We start from the raw sequence: 8728 nt of genomic DNA on the forward strand, positions 1-8728 counted from the left end.
CGTTGCCATGGCAACGGTGATCTAAGTCTCATTATCACGCCCTCCAGGAACCACGCTTGAGTCGAGTTTTAGTTACTGATGGATGATCACTTTTATTTCTTTAGTCCATGTTCATTTTTCGTGCGTCTTTCATCCACCGTCAAACTGACAGTACAAAACAAAACACAAAACAAAATCAGTAGGAAAATCATAAACCCAGACACCACACAACATAAATAAAACACAGAATAATACAAAAGGAACAACATACCTCGCTGGCTGCATATTACGTCAAGAGGGCATGAGACTTCAACTTTGTTAGACCATTTTCAGCTTCATAATAATTCAAACTAGCCCGCGGCTTGTAGCGAGGCCGCGAGCATAGTCAAGTCCATTCACATCTACTAGCCGAGTGGTACGGCGCTTAATAGTGTCCGTGAGAAACACCTGACATCACATGACTCACCCAATGACGCAAGCCAACTTAAACAACGCATTCTTGGACATAAAGAAAAGTGAAATATAAAGAAATGAAATGACAAACAAAAAAAATAACAAAAACAAATAAGTACAACAGTTACACTCCCACCAAATCACATATTAATTGATTTCACACAAAAAACACTGCTTAAAACCTTGATTTATTCTGCCTTGATTAAAATTACCCTACGAGTTAAATTAAACCCCACGAGTTTATTACCCCTTTATAAAGGGATTTAGAATTTCATCTTCCCTCAAAGTTTAACCCTTCGAATCTTCCCATCAGTGCTTGAATAAACGTCAGCTACTTTAGCTAGTTTCCACTGATTAGGCCTACGGGGGGAGCTATGAATTTCTCTTTTCATGGTACCACACGTGTCTCTGTTGCAATTTTCCACTTGGTCCCAAGCAATCTAAGCCACACTGTGTGAAGGGAGGAGTAAATTCTTTTCTTTCTGTTGGCAAGTCTGTCATCCTTGGATTTTGTGTGTGACCCCTGTACTTTCTACATGTTGTGCATTTGTAGATGTGAGACCGGACTGCGCTACTACAGCCAGTGATCCAAATTACATTAGAACGCAACTCATTCACGGTCATTCCTTTTCCTTGGTGGTGAACCTTTCCATGATGATGCTTAATAAGCAGAGAGGATACATGACTGATCTTTGGTAAAATGGCAGGATATTCGGTGTGTGGATGACAAACTGACTTTGCCAACCGTCCACCAACTCTAAGTACACCAACATTGTCTATAAATGGACTTAATTTGCACAATTTATTTACATGGTCTTTGGGACTTACTTCACTGCATTGTTGAATGCCTTTGATTTCATTAGCGAATGCCTCAGCTTGGACTGACTTGATTATAAAGAGTTCTGCCTCTTGCCTTTCAGCTAGACTTGTACTCTTAAGTTTGGGATTCGCACCCTTTAGCCGTCTAGCATGATGTTTAAGACGAGCAACAGCCATCACTGCTTTTCTCCAGTCAGAAAACTTAGAGAGACGATCCAACAGTGTCCTCTCTTCCTTCACAGTAGTGCTGAGCACCTGGACTTTAGGAAGATCTGGAGTGTCATCAAGCTCTCCCACCGTCTTGTCTTCCGGTGGTAGCTGCTTATTCCCTTTAAGATGCACTGGTGGTTTGTGTTGAGGGGTTACTTGCTCCACTATGATGCGATGACTCACTGCAATTGAGTCACAGCCATGTTCAGGATGTTGGACGTAGCTCACTATACTCCAACCTAGGTCTGTTCTTTGAGCAAAGGGTTGATCTTCATCTCCACATACTACTTCCCTTGGCATCAGGGCTTGTGGGCAGTTATACCCTATCAACAGGCCAATTTCACATTGCTTTTGTGGAGAAATGAATGGTGCAAGATGTTTCAAGTGCGGCCATGCTCTTGCAGTGTCTGGAGTTGGGATATGGGAACGTTTGGCCGGGATGAACTCACGAGTATAAGCTGTCGGCACTTTTGGATGAAGACAGCCCCCTTATCTGTAGTTCCCTGAGCATCTTACAGGATGTGATGGTTCCCCTTGATGACATTGTTGACAGTTTAAGCTTTACTGGTTCTCCTTCCAACTCCAAATCGTCAGCCACCTCTTCTAAGATAAACGAAGAATCACTTTGTGAGTCTAGCAATGCATAAACAAGTCGTTCCTTATCTGAGCCATATGAAACATACACAGGTACTATTGCTGACGTTTGTACACTGTGGTTATCCAGCACAACCCTGTGAGATATGGCTTCAGCAATGCCATCTTGTGGTGTAGAGGATGAATGTCCTTCACTGGAATTTACCACCTCAATCTGTTGCCTTTGTTGTGGGCGATCTTCATGTAAAGGAGTAGGGTGGCGTCTTGAGCAAATGTCACAAAACATCCTCCTGGGACAGTTCCTGGACTGATGTCCAGGATTTAAACAGCCAAAGCACAACCTTTCATTCTGAACAAATTTTATTCTGTCAGCAAGTGGCCTTTCTAGGAATGTTAGGCATTCTTGTAGGCTATGGTCTGTTTTGTTACAGAGAGTGCATGTGGTGGAGCCCCTTTCATTCGTACTGGTGTAAAAAGTCTTTGCACTTAAGATTTGAGTGGTAGGAACGGCTGAACTTGAACTCTCATCCTTAGCTTTATTTATCTCACAGGGTCGCAATGCTTCCTGAGAGGTTATTGGGTTGCAAGCTATGGCAGCCTCCAATGAAATAAAGGTAACAAAATAACTTAAACTGGGGAAAGTGCCATGTTCTAGCTGGTACTGTGTAGCGCTTCGATTCCATCTGAGGCTCAGCGAATCAGGTAACTTGGCAGCAAGTTTTTGATTTTCCATTGCATCATTAAGTACATGGAGGTTCTCATTTTCCTTCATAGCACAATTACAGCTTCTTAAAAAGTCCACAAATCTTCTTAATTCTCTGCTGTCTTTATTGCTTACTTTCGGCCAAGTATACAGCTTGTCTCTGAACGCTTTAGCGATGACAAATGGCTGACCATATCGATCATTGAGCAATTCCCAAGCTGATTTGTAGGAGTCGTTTGAATTTAGCAGAAAGTTGCCCTCCAAGGCTTCGCTGACAGCACCTCCTACATATCTTTGAAGAAAGAACATTTTCTCAGAAGTTGGTATATTTTTCCGTTCTATTAGTGTTTGAAATGAGGACTTCCAATGGCTGAACTTGAGTGGATCACCACAAAAGATGGTGGGCTCTGGGATAGGTAGCCTGTTCATAGAGATGGCTTCGGCAAAGAGAGTGACCAGATCTGAGCTATCTGTCTGAATGCTTGTGGATGGCACATGACTCTCAGGCTGTTGCTGTAACTCTGATCTAGTGGTTTTGTGACTTTCATACTTAACATCTCGAGACTCTGGTACAACCATGACTTGTTCAATGTTAGCATCACCTTCGTTATATACCTGGAGTCTTGCTTTGGCTGCGTTAAGAGATTTTAGATTTTCCAAACGTTCAATGTATCTTTTCAGATTCTCTACAGACTGCCTTCTGGCCGCTAACTCCTCATCCTGTCTCTTTAAGAGCGCTTCTTCTCGTTTTTGTTTCTCAATCTTGCGTTCAAGTTCTTCTTTCTCTTCTTCAAGGCGAAGGGACTTTGCTGCTGCTTCTTGTTCAGCAGCTATCTTCCTATTCTCTGCGTCAAGTTTTTGTAGCTTCTCTTGCAAGAGCTCTTGTTCAGCCATGATATCTAAAACTGCCCTAGTGTGAGCGTATTCAGCAGCAGCGTCTTGGCGTTTTGATACACAAGAATGAATTGAATTAACATCACAGCCCTTATGAGCAGGAAGTGAGATGCTAGAGACGGTTGTAGCAAACACAGAGTCAGCGTCAGGCCATACTATCTGCTCAGGTATTCCTTGCATTTGAGCTACGCCATTTTGTCTTACAGCCTGTGTAATTGCTGTGCTTCTATCCAACTTGCACCGCATAGCTTGAGGTGGAATGTCAATGGCTCTGTATTTCTCATAGAGACTGAACAATTCTTCCTGCTCCTTCTCCATGCGAATCACTTTATCTTGTAGAAGATCGAATGAATCATTTCTTGTGACAGAATTTTTAGCTACTTTAGCAAGAACTTTCCAGCAGTCATAGGCATCCTCAAAGCTGGAGAGCAATGTCTTTAATTTTTCATTCTGCAATTCCCTACCCTTTTCTGTCAACTTACGGGTTCTATCGCTCCTGCGAGGCTCTTCAGAGTGTACGACTTCCTGCGCTTGAACACTCTTTCCCTCTTTGGGTAATTGAACTTCTTGTAGTGCTTGTAAAGTTTGCTCTTTGGATAGTTGAACTTCTTGTGGCTCTACAGTTTGCTCTTTGGATATTTGAACTGCTTGTGGTGGCTCTAACGTTTTCTCTTCAAGTAGTTGAACTCCTTTACTTGCTTCAGACATTTTTTTTTTTTTAAGGTACCTTTGTTATAGAGTTAAGCAATAAGTGAAATAACCCAGTTTCCACCACGGATCTGTACACTGTGCAGAGCTTGATTATGAGAAATGCAATACACAAATATGAAATGACCGACGGTTAAAGGGAGAGAGAATTAGTAGCCTAGGTTGCTAGGTTAAATGTGCAAATTCAAAGTCATGTGCAATACTTTCATGTGCAAAATCGCTTTTCTGTGCAAATTAGGTGTCCACTAGGTGGACGGCAACTCGTGAGATCAGGCCGTATTTAGACCAAGCCCGCATTCCCTCCACAATGACAATGCACTTCCAACAATTTACCTTCATAAGAAATTAAGGTTTCAGTGTGTAGATAGTCCATTACACAATACTGTCCATGTACTTCAACCAAGAAAACATTCTTAAAACCGAATCATTCATTTGTCACATTTCAAGGAACCTTCAATTAAAAGTGCAAGTCTTAAATAATTTGCTTATCTGTTTGCGTCCTCTGGCACGCTCCGGTTGAGCAGTTCCATAGTCCTTTTCTTTCGTCGTATCGGTCCTCCGAGCTCGTTTAAAGGTCCGCGAAAACCAATGACTCCAGTTCAGTCCGCAAGTTTGTCGTAGAAAGTTCCCAAACGAGCCCGGCCCGGGAGAGTGGACGTTTGCCCACACGATTTCGTGCAGACCGTGCTTGAGGAAGGAAACTGCAGGCACAACGTGGAAGAATTGGCTGCAGCTCCGCTCGAACTTGACGCTTGAACTTGCTTGCAGACCGAGTTTGACTATCACACCCTCCAGGAACCACGCTTGAGTCGAGTTTTAGTTACTGATGGATGATCACTTTTATTTCTTTAATCCATGTTCATTTTTCGTGCGTCTTTCATCCACCGTCAAACTGACAGTACAAAACAAAACACAAAACAAAATCAGTAGGAAAATCATAAACCCAGACACCACACAACATAAATAAAACACAGAATAATACAAAAGGAACAACATACCTCGCTGGCTGCATATTACGTCAAGAGGGCATGAGACTTCAACTTTGTTAGACCATTTTCAGCTTCATAATAATTCAAACTAGCCCGCGGCTTGTAGCGAGGCCGCGAGCATAGTCAAGTCCATTCACATCTACTAGCCGAGTGGTACGGCGCTTAATAGTGTCCGTGAGAAACACCTGACATCACATGACTCACCCAATGACGCAAGCCAACTTAAACAACGCATTCTTGGACATAAAGAAAAGTGAAATATAAAGAAATGAAATGACAAACAAACAAAAATAACAAAAACAAATAAGTACAACAGTTACACTCATTATTGTTCCTTTTTCATATTTTTTTGTTATTTCCATTAGCATCAGACATCTTTGTGAGCATTAAAGTGGTCTGAAGCATAGAATCATTAAAATTTAAGTGCATTACCTAAATTTGATGGAAAAAACATTATGGCTAGATTTTGGGCATTATAATCAGATGATGTCATAATGACGTCATAATACCAGATAATGACACAAAAATGATGTCATTCATAGATGTCCATATGAAGATCATCTCCCCAAAGTTTGGTGGTCATACCGTATTCCGTTCATGAGTTATGAGGGGGGGGGGGGGGGGGGGTGGGGGGGGGGGGGGGGGGGGGGGGGGTGTCAAAAGAGCCCCCCCCCAGGTCCAGGAATGCCAAAAAGCCCAGTCTGAATAGGGTTAAATGTTAATTAGCAGTTAAACCTAGATACTATCACTGGCCTTGGACCAAAACTTGGGAGCTGTTCCCCACCCCAAGCCTGCTCTCCCTGACTGTGCCCTGCTCACCACCTCATTGTGCATTCATAAGCAAGACAGAGGAGAAGAAGAGGCCTTACTCGACATACAAATACACACTTCAGAGAAGAATCCTGCTCACACACACACACACACTCACGCACACACACACACACACACACACACACACACACACACACACACACACACACACACACACACACAGGCCAACTGGTCGGTGAACTAACTATGGCACGCCAGAGAAGAAGTCTCTTTGGGAGGGATTGTTATACGTGTGCGTGCACACACGTACACACACACACAACAGATGTGTTACTAATGGAATAATGACTGTGGATGAATAATGAGAGGGGAGGGGCCATAACTCAACCATTTATCCATTGAACTATTGAACTATTGAACTATTAACACAATCATCCAACAAAAGAGTGTGTTCAGCTGGAAGCTGAGAGCACTGAAATTCAGGACTGACAGACTGGGGAAATCATTTGTCCCTAGAGCCATGCAACTCTATAATTTGTCCATTAAGGACAAAGAGAAACTCCTGGACTTTTCTGCATGATCACCTTTTTTATTTTTATCTACTTTTTTTTGGTTTTTATATTATTTTTACTTCTCTTTTTAATCGACAGAGCAAACTGGAAAAAGAATTTCCCCTTGGTGATAAATAAAGTTTAATCTAATCTAATCTAATCTATTGATCTGGTCCGCCCACCCTAAACGAGCAGGCGGAGTATTCGTGGGGGAAAACAGAGCAGCTTCGAATGCATGGCAGTGAATGGTAGCTGTCAGCAGAGAGATAGTAATGAAGGGCAGTCATGGGTAAGCGGTTAGGGTGCCAGACTTGTAGTCCAAAGGTTGCCGGTTCAACTCCCGACCCGCCAGGTTGGTGGGGGGATTAATCAACCAGTGCTCTCCCCCATTGGGTGCTGCCCCCTTGCACGGGTGAGGCATAAATGCAAGTGTGCAGTGTGCAGTGAACACTTGTGTGCGGTGTCACAATGATAATGGGAGTTGGCGTTTCCCAGCTGGGCTTTCACTTCACTTCACTTTTGCTTTCGCTTCACCAATAGTTAGTAAGTCATTTACAATCGCTATAGTACTTCTACAAGGTATAGCCAAACGCTGAGATGTTCACTTTGTTGATGAAAGACGAATGCAGAGTTTTAAAAAAAAGATTTTATTGATAATAGGACAGTATGAGAGGTGGACAGGAAACAAATGGTGGGAGAGAGACATGGGGAGGGGTCGGCAAATGACCTAGGCATAGTAGCAAAGTAGTAGCAGAGATTCTTTAAGTATATAGAGATATGCCAATGTAATAGGTTGCTATGGGCACCTAACATGACCAGGTTCCAGTCTGCCTAAAGGAGCGTATCATAATACTCCTAGCATTGAATAGAACAGTCCTTAGGTCTGCCTAGGTCTGCCTAAAGGGGGATTCCCCCTCCTCCCCCTTGCAATACTAGAACCCGGAAACAATGGGCCAATGGAACCTCTCTCTCTCTCTCTACTCTCTCTGGTAGTAGTAGTATCACATATTAGCGCCGGCGTATCTAAGGGCTTGGGGGCCCCAAGCGGCTGCCTGCCTTGCCTGGTGACAAGATGCGCCTCTGGTAGTAGTAGTAGCACGTATTAGCGCTGGCGTAGCAGCACAGTACCCTACCGGTAGAGCCACAGCAGGACCACAAATGCAGAGTTACGGTAGGGACACATAGACGCGAATTTGGCCAAGCGAAGCAAACTTCGCGATTAATTCCTATGAGCAAGACGAAAGCACGCGAGCAGGAGCGAAATTATTACACCAAATGTAATATTATGCAAATGAGGAGTGAATTTCGCCAGCGGCGGGCAATCAAATCAACAACATAACTGTTCGATTCGCTTCGCCGCGACGACCTGATGACAGTTGAGCTGTCAGAATGGAACACTGAATTTCGCCTGTCTTCGCCTCGCTCGTTTCACCTGCTATGTGTCCAAAGGGTTAAGCCTCTGTATTTTGGTGAGTGTTTGTATATAGTGATTTATCCATATTGTTCACCCATTTTGGGATATATCCCTTGCAAACCATAGCTGGCACTTCCTCCACGTGATCGCTGTCCTTTGAAGGTTCGTAAGTGGGGGAATTACTGCTGACAAACACTGAGGAAATCACAGAGCAAAACACAAGGTTACAGCTGGTCTATGTCAACCTCCATATTCAGTTTCTATTAATAAAAGGAAAACAACATCACCTGTGAATAATTTTTGAAAGCACTGTAACAATAATAAATGAGCATTGACATGGCTCTGCTAACAGCTGCCATTCACTGCCATCATTAGAAAGCTGCTTGTTTTCCTCTGCGTTCATTCTGGGTGGCCGGAACAAAAGTGCCAAAGTAATAGTAAGGCCCCCACCACCAACACAGGAGAGCCCTGGGCCCATGGGCAAATGCCCTGCTTACCCTGCCTATAGCTTTGCCCCTGCTGACAGCTGCCATTCATTAGAAAGCTGCTTCTTTTCCCCTGCAAATATTCCGCCCGTTCATTTTGGGTGGGCGGACCAGAGGTGCCGAGACTGGATCAATGCCGTTCTAACTGGAGGCCACGT

This window comes from Engraulis encrasicolus, chromosome 15, assembly GCF_034702125.1.
Source record: "Engraulis encrasicolus isolate BLACKSEA-1 chromosome 15, IST_EnEncr_1.0, whole genome shotgun sequence".
NCBI lineage: Eukaryota > Metazoa > Chordata > Actinopteri > Clupeiformes > Engraulidae > Engraulis > Engraulis encrasicolus.